This window comes from Rattus norvegicus, chromosome 3, assembly GCF_021556685.1.
Source record: "Rattus norvegicus strain SHRSP/BbbUtx chromosome 3, alternate assembly SHRSP_T2T, whole genome shotgun sequence".
Classification (NCBI taxonomy): domain Eukaryota; kingdom Metazoa; phylum Chordata; class Mammalia; order Rodentia; family Muridae; genus Rattus; species Rattus norvegicus.
In genome coordinates, this window is record NC_141536.1 from 68,464,436 (window position 1) to 68,483,601 (window position 19,166).

The window sequence follows — 19,166 nt, forward strand, 5'->3', positions numbered from 1 at the left end:
AGAATGGCTAAACACTCAAGTGATAGCACATGCTGGTGAGGATGTGGAACAAGGGGAACACTCCTCCATTGCTGGTGGGAGTGCAAACTGGCAAACCACTTTGGAAATCAACTTGGCAGTTTATCAAAAAGTTGGGAATAGTTTATCCAAGACCCAGCTGCACCATTTCTAGGCCAAAAGATGCTGTTGTATAACAGGGACACTTGCTGCACTATGCTTATACCATCTTTAGTCATAATAAAATAGAATAGAAACTGGAAGCAACCTAGATGTCCCTTAAGAGAAAAAACGGGTAAAGAAAATGTGGTACATCTACACAATGGAATACCATTCAGTTATTGAAAACAAAAACATTTTGAAATTTGCAGGCAAATGAATGTCATCCTTAGTGAGGTAAAGCCAGGCTTAGTATGTGCTCATTTATAAGTGGACATTAGCCATAAAGTACAGAATAACCATACTACAATTCACAGACCCAAGAAAAGTAAATAAGGAGGGAGACAGGAGGGAGAGAGAGAAGCCTTGGCAAGACAATGGAGGCTGATGTAAAGATCTCGCTCTGTGTATTTACAGGTTGTTATCAATGTTCTTAAGGGATGGATGGTACCGGGCTTTGTATGTTTAAGTGAGCAATTATATCTTATCAATTGGACCTAAAAAAAAAAAAGGAAGAAGGAAAAGTAAATAAGAAGAAGCGCCTTATCCTAAAATCAACTTCAGCTCCTTGGGATATCACACTCTTCCAACCCCTGCGCTCACATACACATGTGATTCACTTACCTGCATACATAAATAAAATAATTCTGTTTTTAAAAAGTAAAAAATAAAGTCAGAACTATGAACACTCACTCTCAGGGTTGTTTTGATTTGCATTTCCCTTATGACTAAAGATGTTCAACATTTCTTTAGGTGTCAGAAATGCATTTTTACTTATCACTGTTAACATTGTCTTGATTTTGCTTAAAATCTTTTAGTATTTTTTTGTTCACATTCAAATTTAACATGATTAGAAGAGATAATACAATCTCTCAGTAATCACACAGATATTATACAAGTGTTTATGAGCAAACAGAATTTGATTATTGATTAATATTAAGAACAATTTCCCAAATTTCCCAATAAGGGTCAGAGGAAATAAATTTTCAGGAAAATGATGAAGTGTTTGTCATTTGTAATGAAAGTTGACATGAAGGACTATGAAAACAAATTTTAGAAAGCAAAAATAACGTTCATTATTCAGTTAAAACAGTTGAGTCATATTTTCAAAATATTTTATTGGGTTTTTTAGTTACATTTCAAATGTTATCCCCTTTTCCCAACAGCCCAACCCTTCCGCTCTATGCCCTGACATTCCCCTACAATAGAGGATACAGTTTTTTTTTTGTTTTTTGTTTTTTTTATTAACTTGAGTATTTCTTATATACATTTCAAGTGTTATTCCTTTTCCCGGTTTCCAGGCAAACATCCCCCTCCCCCCTCGCCTTCCTTATGAATGTTCCCCTCCCAACCCTCCCCCCATTGCCGCCCTCCCCCCATAGTCTAGTTCACTGGGGGTTCAGTCTTAGCAGGACCCAGAGCTTCCCCTTCCACTGGTGCTCTTACTAGGATATTCATTGCTGCCTATGGGGTCAGAGTCCAGGGTCAGTCCATGTATAGTCTTTAGGTAGTGGCTTAGTCCCTGGAAGCTCTGGTTGCTTGACATTGTTGTACTTTTGGGGTCTCGAGCCCCTTCAAGCTCTTCCAGTTCTTTCTCTGATTCCTTCAACGGGGGACCTATTCTCAGTTCAGTGGTTTGCTGCTGGCATTCGCCTCTGTATTTGCTGTATTCTGGCTGTGTCTCTCAGGAGCGATCTACATCTGGCTCCTGTCAGTCTGCACTTCTTTGCTTCATCCATCTTGTCTAATTGGGTGGCTGTATATGTATGGGCCATATGTGGGGCAGGCTCTGAATGGGTGTTCCTTCAGTCTCTGTTTCAATCTTTGCCTCTCCCTTCCCTGCCAAGGGTGTTCTTTTTCCTCATTTAAAGAAGGAGTGAAGCATTCACATTTTGATCATCCGTCTTGAGTTTCGTTTGTTCTAGGGATCTAGGGTAATTCAAGCATTTGGGCTAATAGCCACTTATCAATGAGTGCATACCATGTATGTCTTTCTGTGATTGGGTTAGCTCACTCAGGATGATATTTGCCAGTTCCAACCATTTGCCTACGAATTTCACAAAGCCGTTGTTTTTGATAGCTGAGTAATATTCCATTGTGTAGATGTACCACATTTTCTGTATCCATTCCTCTGTTGAAGGGCATCTGGGTTCTTTCCAGGTTCTGGCTATTATAAATAAGGCTGCGATGAACATAGTGGAGCACGTGTCTCTTTTATATGTTGAGGAATCTTTTGGGTATATGCCCAAGAGAGGTATAGCTGAATCCTCAGGCAGTTCAATGTCCAATTTTCTGAGGAACCTCCAGACTGATTTCCAGAATGGTTTTACCAGTCTGCAATCCCACCAACAATGGAGGAGTGTTCCTCTTTCTCCACATCCTTGCCAGCATCTGCTGTCACCTGAGTTTTTGATCTTAGCCATTCTCACTGGTGTGAGGTGAAATCTCAGGGTTGTTTTGATTTGCATTTCCCTTATGACTAAAGATGTTGAACATTTCTTTAGGTGTTTCTCAGCCATTCGGCATTCCTCAGCTGTGAATTCTTTGTTTAGCTCTGAACCCCATTTTTTAATAGGGTTATTTGTTTCCCTGCGGTCTAACTTCTTGAGTTCTTTGTATATTTTGGATATAAGGCCTCTATCTGTTGTAGGATTGGTAAAGATCTTTTCCCAATCTGTTGGTTGCCGTTTTGTCCTAACCACAGTGTCCTTTGCCTTACAGAAGCTTTGCAGTTTTATGAGATCCCATTTGTCGATTCTTGATCTTAGAGCATAAGCCATTGGTGTTTTATTCAGGAAATTTTTTCCAGTGCCTGTGTTCCAGATGCTTCCCTAGTTTTTCTTCTATTAGTTTGAGTGTGTCTGGTTTGATGTGGAGGTCCTTGATCCACTTGGACTTAAGCTTTGTACAGGGTGATAAGCATGGATCGATCTGCATTCTTTTACATGTTGCCCTCCAGTTGAACCAGCACCATTTGCTGAAAATGCTATCTTTTTTCCATTGGATGGTTTTGGCTCCTTTGTCAAAAATCAAGTGACCATAGGTGTGTGGGTTCATTTCTGGGTCTTCAATTTTATTCCATTGGTCTATCTGTCTGTCTCTGTACCAATACCATGCAGTTTTTATCACTATTGCTCTGTATTACTGCTTGGGTTCAGGGATAGTGTTTCCCCCTGAAGTCCTTTTATTGTTGAGGATAGCTTTAGCTATCCTGGGTTTTTTGTTATTCCAGATGAATTTGCAAATTGTTCTGTCTAACTCTTTGAAGAATTGGATTGGTATTTTGATGGGGATTGCATTGAATCTGTAGATTGCTTTTGGTAAAATGGCCATTTTTACTATATTAATCCTGCCAATCCATGAGCATGGGAGATCTTTCCATCTTCTGAGGTCTTCTTCAATTTCTTTCTTCAGAGTCTTGAAGTTCTTATTGTACAGATCTTTTACTTGCTTGGTTAAAGTCACACCGAGGTACTTTATATTATTTGGGTCTATTATGAAGGGTGTCGTTTCCCTAATTTCTCTCTCGGCTTGTTTCTCTTTTGTATAGAGGAAGGCAACTGATTTATTTGAGTTAATTTTATACCCAGCCACTTTGCTGAAGTTGTTTGTCAGCTTTAGTAGTTCACTGGTGGAACTTTTGGGATCATTTAAATATACTATCATGTCATCTGCAAATAGTGATATTTTGACCTCTTCTTTTCCGATCTGTATCCCCTTGATCTCCTTTTGTTGTCTGATTGCTCTGGCTAGAACTTCAAGAACTATATTGAATAAGTAGGGAGAGAGTGGGCAGCCTTGTCTAGTCCCTGATTTTAGTGGGATTGCTTCAAGTTTCTCTCCATTTAGTTTAATGTTAGCAACTGGTTTGCTGTATATGGCTTTTACTATGTTTAGGTATGGGCCTTGAATTCCTATTCTTTCCAGGACTTTTATCATGAAGGGGTGTTGAATTTTGTCAAATGCTTTCTCAGCATCTAATGAAATAATCTTCTGGTTCTGTTCTTTCAGTTTGTTTATATAATGGATCACGTTGATGGTTTTCCATATATTAAACCATCCCTGCATGCCTGGGATGAAGCCTACTTGATCATGGTGGATGATTGTTTTGATGTGCTCTTGAATTCGGTTTGCCAGAATTGTATTGAGTATTTTTGCGTCGATATTCATAAGGGAAAGTGGTCTGTAGTTCTCTTTCTTTGTTGTGTCTTTGTGTGGTTTAGGTATAAGAGTAATTGTGGCTTCGTAGAAGGAATTTGGTAGTGCTCCATCTGTTTCAATTTTGTGGAATAGTTTGGATAATATTGGTATGAGGTCTTCTATGAAGGTCTGATAGAATTCTGTACTAAACCCGTCTGGACCTGGGCTCTTTTTGGTTGTGAGACCTTTAATGACTGCTTCTATTTCCTTAGGAGTTATGGGGTTGTTTAACTGGTTTATCTGTTCCTGATTTAACTTCGATACCTGGTATCTGTCTAGGAAATTGTCCATTTCCTGAAGATTTTCAAGTTTTGTTGAATATAGGTTTTTATAGTAAGATCTGATGATTTTTTGAATTTCCTCTGAATCTGTAGTTATGTCTCCCTTTTCATTTCTGATTTTGTTAATTTGGACGCACTCTCTGTGTCCTCTCGTTAGTCTGGCTAAGGGTTTATCTATCTTGTTGATTTTCTCAAAGAACCAACTTTTGGTTCTGTTGATTCTTTCTATGGTCCTTTTTGTTTCTACTTGTTTGATTTCAGCTCTGTGTTTGATAATTTCCTGCCTTCTACTCCTCCTGGGTGTATTTGCTTCTTTTTGTTCTAGAGCTTTTAGGTGTGCTGTCAAGCTGCTGACATATGCTCTTTCCTGTTTCTTTCTGCAGGCACTCAGCACTATGAGTTTTCCTCTTAGCACAGCTTTCATTGTGTCCCATAAGTTTGGGTATGTTGTATCTTCATTTTCATTAAATTCTAAAAAGTTTTTAATTTCTTTCTTTATTTCTTCCTTGACCAGGTTATCATTGAGTAGAGCATTGTTCAATTTCCATGTATATGTGGGCATTCTTCCCTTATTGTTATTGAAGACCAGTTTTAGGCCGTGGTGGTCCGATAGCACGCATGGGATTATTTCTATCTTTCTGTACCTGTTGAGGCCCGTTTTTTGACCAATTATATGGTCAATTTTGGAGAAAGTACCATGAGGAGCTGAGAAGAAGGTATATCCTTTTGCTTTAGGATAGAATGTTCTATAAATATCCGTTAAGTCCATTTGGCTCATGACTTCTCTTAGTCTGTCGACATCACTGTTTACTTTCTGTTTCCATGATCTGTCCATTGATGAGAGTGGGGTGTTGAAATCTCCCACTATTATTGTGTGAGGTGCAATGTGTGTTTTGAGCTTTAGTAAGGTTTCTTTTACGTATGTAGGTGCCCTTGTATTTGGGGCATAGATATTTAGGATTGAGAGTTCATCTTGGTGGATTTTTCCTTTAATGAATATGAAGTGTCCTTCCTTATCTTTTTTGATGACTTTTAGTTGGAAATTGATTTTGTTTGATATTAGAATGGCTACTGCAGCTTGCTTCTTCTGACCATTTGCTTGGAAAGTTGTTTTCCAGCCTTTCACTCTGAGGTAGTGTCTGTCTTTGTCTCTGAGGTGTGTTTCCTGTAGGCAGCAGAATGCAGGGTCCTCGTTGCGTATCCAGTTTGTTAATCTATGTCTTTTTATTGGGGAGTTGAGGCCATTGATATTGAGAGATATTAAGGAATAGTGATTATTGCTTCCCGTTATATTCATATTTGGATGTGAGGTTATGTTTGTGTGCTTTCATTCTCTTTGTTTTTTTGCCAAGACGATTAGTTTCTTGCTTCTTCTAGGGTATAGCTTGCCTCCTTACGTTGGGCTTTACCATTTATTATCCTTTGTAGTGCTGGGTTTGTAGAAAGATATTGTGTAAATTTGGTTTTGTCATGGAATATCTTGGTTTCTCCATCAATGTTAATTGAGAGTTTTGCTGGATACAGTAACCTGGGCTGGCATTTGTGTTCTCTTAGGGTCTGTATGACATCAGTCCAGGATCTTCTGGCCTTCATAGTTTCTGGCGAGAAGTCTGGTGTGATTCTGATAGGTCTCCCTTTATATGTTACTTGACCTTTTTCCCTTACTGCTTTTAATATTCTTTCTTTATTTTGTGCGTTTGGTGTTTTGACAATTATGTGACGGGAGGTGTTTCTTTTCTGGTCCAATCTATTTGGAGTTCTGTAGGCTTCTTGTATGTCTATGGGTATCTCTATTTTAGGTTAGGGAAGTTTTCTTCTATGATTTTGTTGAAGATATTTACTGGTCCTTTGAGCTGGGAGTCTTCACTCTCTTCTATACCTATTATCCTTAGGTTTGATCTTCTCATTGAGTCCTGGATTTCCTGTATGTTTTGGACCAGTAGCTTTTTCCGCTTTACATTATCTTTGACAGTTGAGTCAATGATTTCTATGGAATCTTCTGCTCCTGAGATTCTCTCTTCCATCTCTTGTATTCTGTTGGTGAAGCTTGTATCTACAGCTCCTTGTCTCTTCTTTTGGTTTTCTATATCCAGGGTTGTTTCCATGTGTTCTTTCTTGATTGCTTCTATTTCCATTTTTAATTCCTTCAACTGTTTGATTGTGTTTTCCTGGAATTCTTTCAGTGATTTTTGCGATTCCTCTCTGTAGGCTTCTACTTGTTTATTAATGTTTTCCTGTGTTTCCCTAAGTGTGTTCATGTCTTTCTTGAAGTCCTCCAGCATCATGATCAAATATGATTTTGAAACTAGATCTTGCTTTTCTGGTGTGTTTGGATATTCCATGTTTGTTTTGGTGGGAGAATTGGGCTCCGATGATGGCATGTAGTCTTGGTTTCTGTTGCTTGGGTTCCTGCGCTTGCCTCTCGCCATCAGATTATCTCTAGTGTTACTTTGTTCTGCTATCTGACAGTGGCTAGACTGTCCTATAAGCCTGTGTGTCAGGAGTGCTGTAGACCTGTTTTCCTCTCTTTCCGTCAGTTATGGGGCCAGAGTGTTCTGCTTTCGGGCATGTAGTTTTTCCTCTCTACAGGTCTTCAGCTGTTCCTGTGGGCCTGTGTCTTGAGTTCACCAGGCAGCTTTCTTGCAGCAGAAAAGTTGGTCTTACCTGTGGTCCTGAGGCTCAAGTTCGCTCGTGGGGTGCTGCCCAGGGGCTCTCTGCAGCGGCAGCAACCAGGAAGACCTGTGCAGTCCCTTCCGGGAGCTTCAGTGCACCAGGGTTCCAGATGGTCTTTGGCTTTTTCCTCTGGCGTCCGAGATGTGTGTGCAGGGAGCAGTCTCTTCTGGTTTCCCAGGCTTGTCTGCCTCTCTGAAGGTTTAGCTCTCCCTCCCATGGGATTTGGGTGCAGAGAACTGTTTATCCAGTCTGTTTCTTTCAGGTTCAGGGGGTGTCTCAGGCAGGTGTCCTGCCGCTCCTGGGCCCTCCCCCACGGGAGCCCAGAGGCCTTATACAGTTTCCTCTTGGGCCAGGGATGAACCCCATTTTTTAATAGGGTTATTTGTTTCCCTGCGGTCTAACTTCTTGAGTTCTTTGTATATTTTGGATATAAGGCCTCTATCTGTTGTAGGATTGGTAAAGATCTTTTCCCAATCTGGTGGTTGCCGGTTTGTCCTAACCACAGTGTCCTTTGCCTTACAGAAGCTTTGCAGTTTTATGAGATCCCATTTGTCGATTCTTGATCTTACAACATAAGCCATTGGTGTTTTGTTCAGGAAATTTTTTCCAGTGCCCATGTGTTCCAGATGCTTCCCTAGTTTTTCTTCTATTAGTTTGAGTGTGTCTGGTTTGATGTGGAGGTCCTTGATCCACTTTGACTTAAGCTTTCTACAGGGTGATAAGAATGGATCGATCTGCAATCTTCAACATGTTGACCTCCAGTTGAACCACCACCATTTGCTGAAAATGCTATCATTTTTCCATTGGATGGTTTTGGCTCCTTTGTCAATAATCAAGTGACCATAGGTGTGTGGGTTCATTTCTGGGTCTTCAATTCTATTCCATTGGTCTGTCTGTCTCTGTACCAATACCATGCAGTTTTTATCACTATTGCTCTGTAATACTGCTTGAGTTCAGGGATAGTGATTCCCCCTGAAGTCCTTTTTGTTGAGGATAGCTTTAGCTATCCTGGGTTTTTTGTTATTCCAGATGAATTTGCAAATTGTTCTGTCTAACTATTTGAAGAATTGGATTGGTATTTTGATGGGGATTGCATTGAATCTGTAGATTGCTTTTGGTAAAATGGCCATTTTTACTATATTAATCCTGCCAATCCATGAGCATGGGAGATCTTTCCATCTTCTGAGGTCTTCTTCAATTTCTTTACTCAGTGTCTTGAAGTTCTTATTGTACAGATCTTTTACTTGCTTGGTTAAAGTCACACCGAGGTACTTTATATTATTTGGGTCTATTATGAAGGGTGTCATTTCCCTAATTTCTTTCTCGGCTTGATTCTCTTTTGTATAGAGGAAGGCAACTGATTTATTTGAGTTAATTTTATACCCAGCCACTTTGCTGAAGTTGTTTGTCAGCTTTAGTAGTTCACTGGTGGAACTTTTGGGATCACTTAAATATACTATCATGTCATCTGCAAATAGTGATATTTTGACCTCTTCTTTTCCAATCTGTATCCCCTTGATCTCCTTTTGTTGTCTGATTGCTCTGGCTAGAACTTCAAGAACTATATTGAATAAGTAGGGAGAGAGTGGGCAGCCTTGTCTAGTCCCTGATTTTAGTGGGATTGCTTCAAGTTTCTCTCCATTTAGTTTGATGTTAGCAACTGATTTACTGTATATGGCTTTTACTATGTTTAGGTATGAGCCTTGAATTCCTATTCTTTCCAGGACTTTTATCATGAAGGGGTGTTGAATTTTGTCAAATGCTTTCTCAGCATCTAATGAAATGATCATGTGGTTCTGTTCTTTCAGTTTGTTTATATAATGGATCACGTTGATGGTTTTCTGTATATTAAACCATCCCTGCATGCCTGGGATGAAGCCTACTTGATCATGGTGGATGATTGTTTTGATGTGCTCTTGGATTCGGTTTGCCAGAATTTTATTGAGTATTTTTGCGTCGATATTCATAAGGGAAATTGGTCTGAAGTTCTCTTTCTTTGTTGTGTCTTTGTGTGGTTTAGGTATAAGAGTAATTGTGGCTTCGTAGAAGGAATTTGGTAGTGCTCCATCTGTTTCAATTTTGTGGAATAGTTTGGATAATATTGGTATGAGGTCTTCTATGAAGGTCTGATAGAATTCTGTACTAAACCCGTCTGGACCTGGGCTCTTTTTGGTTGTGAGACCTTTAATGACGCTTCTATTTCCTTAGGAGTTATGGGGTTGTTTAACTGGTTTATCTGTTCCTGATTTAACTTCGATACCTGGTATCTGTCTAGGAAATTTTCCATTTCCTGAAGATTTTCAAGTTTTGTTGAATATAGGTTTTTATAGTAAGATCTGATGATTTTTTGAATTTCCTCTGAATCTGTAGTTATGTCTCCCTTTTCATTTCTGATTTTGTTAATTTGGACGCACTCTCTGTGTCCTCTCGTTAGTCTGGCTAAGGGTTTATCTATCTTGTTGATTTTCTCAAAGAACCAACTTTTGGTTCTGTTGATTCTTTCTATGGTCCTTTTTGTTTCTACTTGTTTGATTTCAGCTCTGAGTTTGATAATTTCCTGCCTTCTACTCCTCCTGGGTGTATTTGCTTCTTTTTGTTCTAGAGCTTTTAGGTGTGCTGTCAAGCTGCTGACATATGCTCTTTCCTGTTTCTTTCTGCAGGCACTCAGCACTATGAGTTTTCCTCTTAGCACAGCTTTCATTGTGTCCCATAAGTTTGGGTATGTTGTACCTTCATTTTCATTATATTCTAAAAAGTTTTTAATTTCTTTCTTTATTTCTTCCTTGACCAGGTTATCATTGAGTAGAGCATTGTTCAATTTCCACATATATGTGGGCATTCTTCCCTTATTGTTATTGAAGTCCAATTTTAGGCCGTGGTGGTCCGATAGCACGCATGGGATTATTTCTATCTTTCTGTACCTGTTGAGGCCCGTTTTTTGACCAATTATATGGTCACTTTTGGAGAAAGTACCATGAGGAGCTGAGAAGAAGGTATATCCTTTTGCTTCAGGATAGAATGTTCTATAAATATCCGTTAAGTCCATTTGGCTCATGACTTCTCTTAGTCTGTCGACATCACTGTTTAATTTCTGTTTCCATGATCTGTCTATTGATGAGAGTGGGGTGTTGAAATCTCCCACTATTATTGTGTGAGGTGCAATGTGTGTTTTGAGCTTTAGTAAGGTTTCTTTTACGTATGTACGTGCCCTTGTATTTGGGGCATAGATATTTAGGATTGAGAGTTCATCTTGGTGGATTTTTCCTTTGATGAATATGAAGTGTCCTTCCTTATCTTTTTTGATGACTTTTAGTTGGAAATTGATTTTATTTGTATTAGAATGGCTACTCCAGCTTGCTTCTTCGGTCATTTGCTTGGAAAGTTGTTTTTCAGCCTTTCACTCTGAGGTAGTGTCTGTCTTTGTCTCTGAGGTGTGTTTCCTGTAGGCAGCAGAATGCAGAGTCCTCGTTGCGTATCCAGTTTGTTAATCTATGTCTTTTTATTGGGGAGTTGAGGCCATTGATATTGAGAGATATTAAGGAATAGTGATTATTGCTTCCCGTTATATTCATATTTGGATGTGAGGTTATGTTTGTGTGCTTTCATTCTCTTTGTTTTGTTGTCAGGATGATTAGTTTCTTGCTTCTTCTAGGGTATAGCTTGCCTCCTTACGTTGGGCTTTACCATTTATTATCCTTTGTAGTGCTGGGTTTGTAGAAAGATATTGTGTAAATTTGGTTTTGTCATGGAATATCTTGGTTTCTCCATCAATGTTAATGGAGAGTTTTGCTGGATACAGTAACCTGGGCTGGCATTTGTGTTCTCTACCGTCTGTATGACATCAGTCCAGGATCTTCTGGCCTTCATAGTTTCTGGCGAGAAGTCTGGTGTGATTCTGATAGGTCTCCCTTTATATGTTACTTGACCTTTTTCCCTTACTGCTTTTAATATTCTTTCTTTATTTTGTGCGTTTGGTGTTTTGACAATTATGTGACGGGAGGTGTTTCTTTTCTGGTCCAATCTATTTGGAGTTCTGTAGGCTTCTTGTATGTCTATGGGTATCTCTATTTTAGGTTAGGGAAGTTTTCTTCTATGATTTTGTTGAAGATATTTACTGGTCCTTTGAGCTGGGAGTCTTCACTCTCTTCTATACCTATTATCCTTAGGTTTGATCTTCTCATTGAGTCCTGGATTTCCTGTATGTTTTGGACCAGTAGCTTTTTCCGCTTTACATTATCTTTGACAGTTGAGTCAATGATTTCTATGGAATCTTCTGCTCCTGAGATTCTCTCTTCCATCTCTTGTATTCTGTTGGTGAAGCTTGTATCTACAGCTCCTTGTCTCTTCTTTTGGTTTTCTATATCCAGGGTTGTTTCCATGTGTTCTTTCTTGATTGCTTCTATTTCCATTTTTAATTCCTTCAACTGTTTGATTGTGTTTTCCTGGAATTCTTTCAGGGATTTTTGTGTCTCCTCTCTATGGGCTTCTACTTGTTTATTTATGTTTTCCTGGAATTCTTTCAGGCATTTTTGCGATTCCTCTCTGTAGGCTTCTACTTGTTCTCTAAGGGAGTTCTTCACGTCTTTCTTGAAGTCCTCCAGCATCATGATCAAAAATGATTTTGAAACTAGATCTTGCTTTTCTGTTGTGTTTGGATATTCCATGTTTGTTTTGATGGGAGAATTGGGCTCCGATGGTGCCATGTAGTCTTGGTTTCTGTTGCTTGGGTTCCTGCGCTTGCCTCTCGCCATCAGACTATCTCTAGTGTTACTTTGTTCTGCTATTTCTGACAGTGGCTAGACTGTCCTATAAGCCTGTGTGTCAGGAGTGCTGTAGACCTGTTTTCCTCTCTTTCCGTCAGTTATGGGGACAGAGTGTTCTGCTTTCGGGCGTGTAGTTTTTCCTCTCTACAGGTCTTCAGCTGTTCCTGTGGGCCTGTGTCTTGAGTTCACCAGGCAGCTTTCTTGCAGCAGAAAAGTTGGTCTTACCTGTGGTCCCGAGGCTCAAGTTCGCTCGTGGGGTGCTGCCCAGGGGCTCTCTGCAGCGGCAGCAACCAGGAAGACCTGTGCCGCCCCTTCCGGGAGCTTCAGTGCACCAGGGTTCCAGATGGTCTTTGGCTTTTTCCTCTGGCGTCCGAGATGTGTGTGCAGGGAGCAGACTCTTCTGTTTTCCCAGGCTTGTCTGTCTCTCTGAAGGTTTAGCTCTCCCTCCCATGGGATTTGGGTGCAGAGAACTGTTTATCCGGTCTGTTTCCTTCAGGTTCCGGGGGTGTCTCAGGCAGGGGTCCTGCTGCTCCTGGGCCCTCCCCCACGGGAGCCCAGAGGCCTTATACAGTTTCCTCTTGGGCCAGGGATGTGGGCAGGGGTGAGCAGTGTTGGTGGTCTCTTCTGCTCTGCAGCCTCAGGAGTGCCCACCTGACCAGGCGGTTGGGTCTCTCTCTCACGGGGTCTGGGAGCAGAGAGCTGCTGCGGGCCGGGATCCGCGGGTGTGGGACTTCTGGTAAACACAGAACGTGCCTGGTCCTAGATTAATTCTGCTTCCGTGTGTCTCAAGCTCACCAGGCAGCTTTCTTGCAGCAGAAAAGTTGGTCTTTCCTGTGGTCTCGAGGCTCAAGTTCGCTCGTGGGGTGCTGCCCACGGGCTCTCTGCAGCGGCAGCAACCAGGTTATGTTGAAATTTTTGATCCACTGGGACCTGAGTTTTGTGCAAGGTGATAAATATGGGTCTATTTGCATTCTGAATGCAGTCCTCAGTTAGACTATCACCATTTGCTCAAGATGCTTTTTTTTCTTGTATGGCTTTTGCTTTTTGTCAAATATTAAATGTCGATAGATATCTGGGTGTATTTTGGGTCTTCAATTTGATTCCACTAACCAACCTGTCTATTTCTGTATCAATTTCATGTGGTTCTTGTTATTATTGCTCTATAGTAAAACTTAAGATCAGGGATGGTGATACCTTCCAGAAGTTATTGTGTTGTATTGTATTGTATTGTACTATACTGTATTGTATTATTTAGCTATCATGGGTCTTTTATTTGTCCATATGAAGTTGAGAATTGCTTTGTTAAGGTCTGTAAAGAATTGTGTTGGAATTTTGATGGGGATTACATTGACTCTGTAGAATGCTTTCGGTAAGATGGAAATTTTAACTAAGCTAATCCTACCAATCCATGAGCTTGGGAGATCCTTCCATCATTTGATATCTTCCTCAATTTCTTTCTTCAGAGACTTGAAGTTCTTGTCATACAGATCTTTCACTTGCTTGGTTAGAGTTACACCAAATTTTATATTTTTTTGTGTCTTTTGTAAGGGGTGTTGTTTCCCTAATTTCTTTCTTAGCCCATTTTTATCATTTGTATAAAGGACTACTGATATATATCAGATGATATGATAGTACAAATTAGTGACTCCAAAAGTTCTACCAGAGATTTCCTAAACAGAAGGTGGCTGAATACAAAATTGACTCAAATATATATAGTTGTACTATCATATCACATGAAACTAGTGATTCTTTCACTTCTTCCCTTTCAATTTGTATCCCCTTGATCTCCTTTAGTTGTCTTATTGCTCAAGCTAGAAATTCAAGTACTATGTGAAACAGATAAGGAGAGAGTGGGCAGCCTTCTCTTGTCCCTGATTTTAGTGGAATTGTTTAATTTCTCTCCATTTAATTTGATGATAAGACAACAAAAAGAGATCAAGGGGATACAAATTGGCAAAGGAGAATTAAAGGTATCACTATTAGCAGATGACAGGATAGTATACATAAGTTACCCCAAAAATTCTACCAGAGATTTTCTCCAGCTGATAAACAACTTCAACAAAGTGGCTGGATATAAAATTAACTCAAGTAAATCAGTAGCCTTCCTTTATACAAATGAGAAACAGGCTGAGAAAAAATTAGGGAAACAATTCCCTTCACAATAGCTACAGATAATATAAAATATATTGGGGTAACTCTAACCAAACAAGTGAAAGATCTTTCTGATAAGAACTTTAAGTCTCTCAAGAAAGAAATCGAAGATCTCAGAAAATGGAGAAATCTCCCATGCTCATGTACTGGCAGAATTAACATAGTAAAAATGGCCATCCCATCAAAGGCAATCTACAGATTCAATGCAATCCCCATCAAAATCCCAACACAATTCTTCAAAGACAAGGAAAGAGCAATTCTTAAATTCATCTGGAAAGGCAAAAAGCCCAGAATAGGGAAAACAATTCTTAACAATAAAAGGAGAATTGCTATCCCTGACCTCATGCTCTACTACAGAGCAATAGTGATAAAAACTGCATAGTATTGGTACAGAAACAGACAGATTGGCACAGAATAGAATTGAAGACCCAGAAATAAAACCACATACTTACACACACTTGATCTTTGACAAAGAAGCCAAAAATATACAATGGTAAAAAGAAAGCATCTTTAATAAATGGTGCTGGTCTATCTGGATGTCTGTATATAGAAAACTGAAAATAGACCCATATTTGTCACCATGCACAAAGCTCAAGTTCAAGTTGAAGGACCTCAACATAAAACCAGGTACACTCAATCTAATAGAAGAGAAAGTGGAAAAGAGCCTTGAGCTAATTGGCACAGGCAGAAATTTCCTAAACAGAACTCCAATGACTCATGCTCTAAGATCAAGAATTAATAAATAGGACCTCATGAAACTGGAAAGTTTCTGTAAGGCAAAGGACATGGTCAATAAGATATATCAGCACCCTTCAAATTGGGAAAAAAACTTTACTAACCCCACATCTGATAGAGGGCTAATATCTAAAATAGTTAAAGAATTCAAGAAGCTTACTACCCCCCCCCAAAAAAAAACAACCCAATCAAAAAAATGGGGTATAGAACTAAACCAAGAATTCACAACAGAGGAAAATCAAATGGCTGAGAAGCACCTAAAGAAATGTTCAAAGTCCTTAGTGATCAGGGAAATGCAAATCAAAATGACCCTAAGACTCCATATTACACCAGTCAGAATGGCTAGGATCAAAACCTCAGGTGACAACACACATTGGCAAGGATGTGGAGAAAAAGGAACATTCCTCCACTGCTGGTGAGATTGCAATCTGGTACCACTACTTTGGAAATCAATTTGGAGGTTTCTCAGAAAATTGGAAATAGACCTACCTAAAGACCCAGAAATACCACTCTTAGGAATATACACCAAAGATGCCCCACCATGCCACAGGGGCACATGTTCCACTATGTTCACAGCAGCCTTATTTATGATAGCCAGAAGCTGGAAACAACTCAGATGTCCCACGACAGAAGAATGGATACAGAATGGAATGCTACTCAGCTATTAAGAATGAGGACATCCTGAGTTTTTCAGGCAAATGGAAGGAACTAGAAAATGTCATTCTGAGTGAGGTTATTCAGAATGGACATGCACAGTATGTTCTCACTAATAAGTGGATATTGGTTTAAAAAAAAAAAACAGAATACTGAAGATACAGTCCACAGAACTCTAAAAGGTCAACAAGCTCAAGGACCTAAGTGAGGATGCCTCGGTTCCACTTGGGAGGGAGAAGAAAGCAACCACAAGGGGGGAGGGAGGGAGGGATAGGGGAGGGAAAGAGGATAAGGCTGGGGAGAGAGGGGAATATGATCTGGTATTGGATGGGGTAAAAGGACTGAAGCCCTGAGGGCCAGCAGAAAGAATGAAAACAGGTTACCTCTGGTGGGGGGGGGGGGTGAGGAGAGATTGGGAGGACCCTCTAGATGTACCAGAGACCTGGGAAGTGAAAGACTCTCAGGACTCAAAGGGGGGACCCTAGATAAAAGTCCCTACAGTGAGGAGAGAGAACTTATTGAATCCACCTTCAGCACAAAGACAGGACATCAAGTGAGGGATGGGGTTGCTATCCCACAGTCAAATCTCTGACCCATAGTTTTTCCTGTCTGAAAGAAATGCAGGGATGGAAACGGAGAAGAGCCTGAAGAAAAGAAGGCCCAAAAACAGCAACAGGCCCAAAGTGGGATCCAGGTCAAGGGGAGGCCCTAAGACTTGACGCCATTACTGAAACTATGGGACATTCACAAAAAGGGACCTAGCATGACTGCTCTCCAAAAGACCCAACAAGAAGCTGAAGGGCAAAGCTGGAGGAAGCTAAGGAGGAGGGCAACCCTGTAGGAGGACCACCAGTCTCGATTAACCTGGACCCCTGAGGTCTCTTAAACACTGGATCACCATCCAGGCAGCATACACCAGCTGAGATGAGGCCTCCAACACATATACAGCAGAGGACTCCTAGGTCTGGGTTCAGTCAGAGAAGATGCACCTTCCCCCCAGGAAGTTTAGAGGTCTGGTAGGGTAGGTGGGGTGGGGACATCCTTGTGGAGACAGGAAGGGAGTGAGGGGTTTTGGGGAGGAAGTATAGGATATAGAACCCTTGGGGGATGGACCGGGAGTGGAATAAAATCTGAAGTATAAAAATAGATAGATAGATAGATAGATAGATAGATAGATAGATAGATAGATAGATAGATAGGTAGGTAGATAAATTTGATGTTGGTTATCGGCTTGCTATATCTTGCTATTATTATGCTTAGGTATGTACCTTGTGTCCCTAATCTCCCCAAGGCTTTAACATGAGGGGTATTGGATTTTGTCGAAGGCTTTTTAAGCATCTGATGGGATGATTATCTGTTTTTTTCCTTTCAGTTTGTTTGTACAGTGGATTGTTTTGTTGGGTTTTCCTACATTGCATCTCTGGAATGAAGCCTACTTGATTGCAGTGAGCAATGTGTTTGATGTGTTCTTCAATTCAGTTTGCAAGTATTTTTTTTAATATTTATTTATTATATTTATATGAGTACACTGTCGCTATCTTCAGCCACACCAGAAGTGGGTATCAGACCTCATTCCAGATGGTGGTTTGCAAGTATTTTATTGAGTATTTTTGCATCAATGTTCATCGGAGAAATTGCTCTGAAGTTTGTTTTCTTTTTTTAGTCTTTGTGTGAGATAGGTAGTCAGGGTTCCTGTGACCATATAGAATGAGTTTGGCAATGTTCCTTCTGTTTCTGTGTTTTTATTTTGTGGAATAGTCTGAGGAGTGTTGTTATTAGAACTTTTTTGAAAGTGTGGTAGAATTCTGCACTAAAACCATTTGGCCCTCAGCACTTTTTTGTTTGTTGTTGTTGTTGTTGTTGTTGTTGTTGTTGTTGTTGTTGTTGATGTTGTTGTTGTTGTTGTTGTTGATGTTGGGAGACTTTTAATGTCTGCTTCTATTTCCTTAGAGATTATAGGACTATTTATATGGTTTATCTGACCTTGATTTAACTTGGTAAAGTGGTATCTATCTAGAAAAATCATCCATTTTATTTATATTTTCCAATTTTGTGGAGTACAGCTTTTTTTTAATTTTTTTATTATATATTTCTTTACTTACATTTCAAAGGTTATTCCCCTTCCTGTTTTCCTGTCCATAAGCCCCCATTCCCTCCCTTCCCCCTCACCCATACGGGTAGTCTCCCTATACATTCCCCTTATTGCCCCTCCCCATATTCCCCTGCACTGGGGGGGTCCAACCTTGGCAAGACAAAGGGCGTTCCCTTCCACTGGTGCCCCAACAAGGCTATTCTCTGCTACATATGCAGTTGGAGCCTTGGATGAGTACGGCCTTTTTAAAGACCTAATGATTGATTTCAATTCCTCAGTTTCTGTTGTTATATCTCCCTTTCATTTCTGATTTTGCTAATTTCGATACTGTCTTTCTGCCTTTTAGTTAGTTTGGCTAAGGGTTTGTCTATCTTGTTGATTTTCTCAAAGACCAAATCTTGGCTTTGTTGATTCTTTGATGTTATTTTTGTTTCTTATTGGTTGATTTCAACCCCAAGTTTGACTATTTCCTGCAATCAACTCCTCTTGGTTGTGTTTGCTTCTTTTTTCCTAGAGCTTTAAGGTATACTTTTAAATTGCTAGTATGAGAGCCCTTTAGTTTCTTTATGAAGGCACTTAGGGCTTTCCTCTTTGCACTGCTTTCATTGTGCCTCTTAAGTTGGGTATGCTGTGCTTCATTTTCACTCTATGTAGAAAGTCTTTGATTTCTTTTTTTATTTCTTCCCTGAACCAGTGGTCATTGGGTAGAATTATTTGCTTTCCATGAGTTTCTAGGCTTTCTGTTGTTTCTGCTGTTGTTGAAGTCCAGCTTTAATCCATGATGGTCTGATAAATACAAGGAGGGTTTTTTTTTTTGGTCAATTTTCTTGTATCTATTGATGCTTTCTTTGTGACCAAGTATATGGTCAATTTTGGAGAAGGTTCTGTGAGGTGCTGAAAAGAGGATATAGTCTTTTGTGTTTGGGTGAAAGGTTCTGTAAATTTCTATTATGTCCATTTGATTCATAACCTCTGTTAATTTTATCATTTCTCTGTTTAGTTTCTGTCTCAATGACCTATTCATTGGTGAGAGTTGGGTACTGAAATCTCCCACTATTAATGTATGAGGTTCAATGTGCAGTTTAAGCTTTAGTAATGTTTCTTTTATGAATGTGAGTGCCCTTGCATTTGTGTCATAGGTGTTCAGAATTGAGATGTCATCTTGGTGAATTTTTCCTTTGACCATTATGAACTATTCTTCCCCATCTCTTTCATTACTTTTGGTTAAAAGCTTATTTTATTAGATATTAGTATGGCTACTCAGCTTGCTTCTTAGATCTATTTGCTTGGAAAATCTTTGTACAGCCCTTTACTCTGAGGTAACAACTATCATTGTTTCTGAGGTGTTTCTTGTATATAGCAGAATGTTTTTTTCCTGTTTTCATATCCATTCTGTTAGCCTGAATTTTTTTAATTAGAGAATTGAGTCCATTAATGTTGAGAGATATTAACAACCAATGA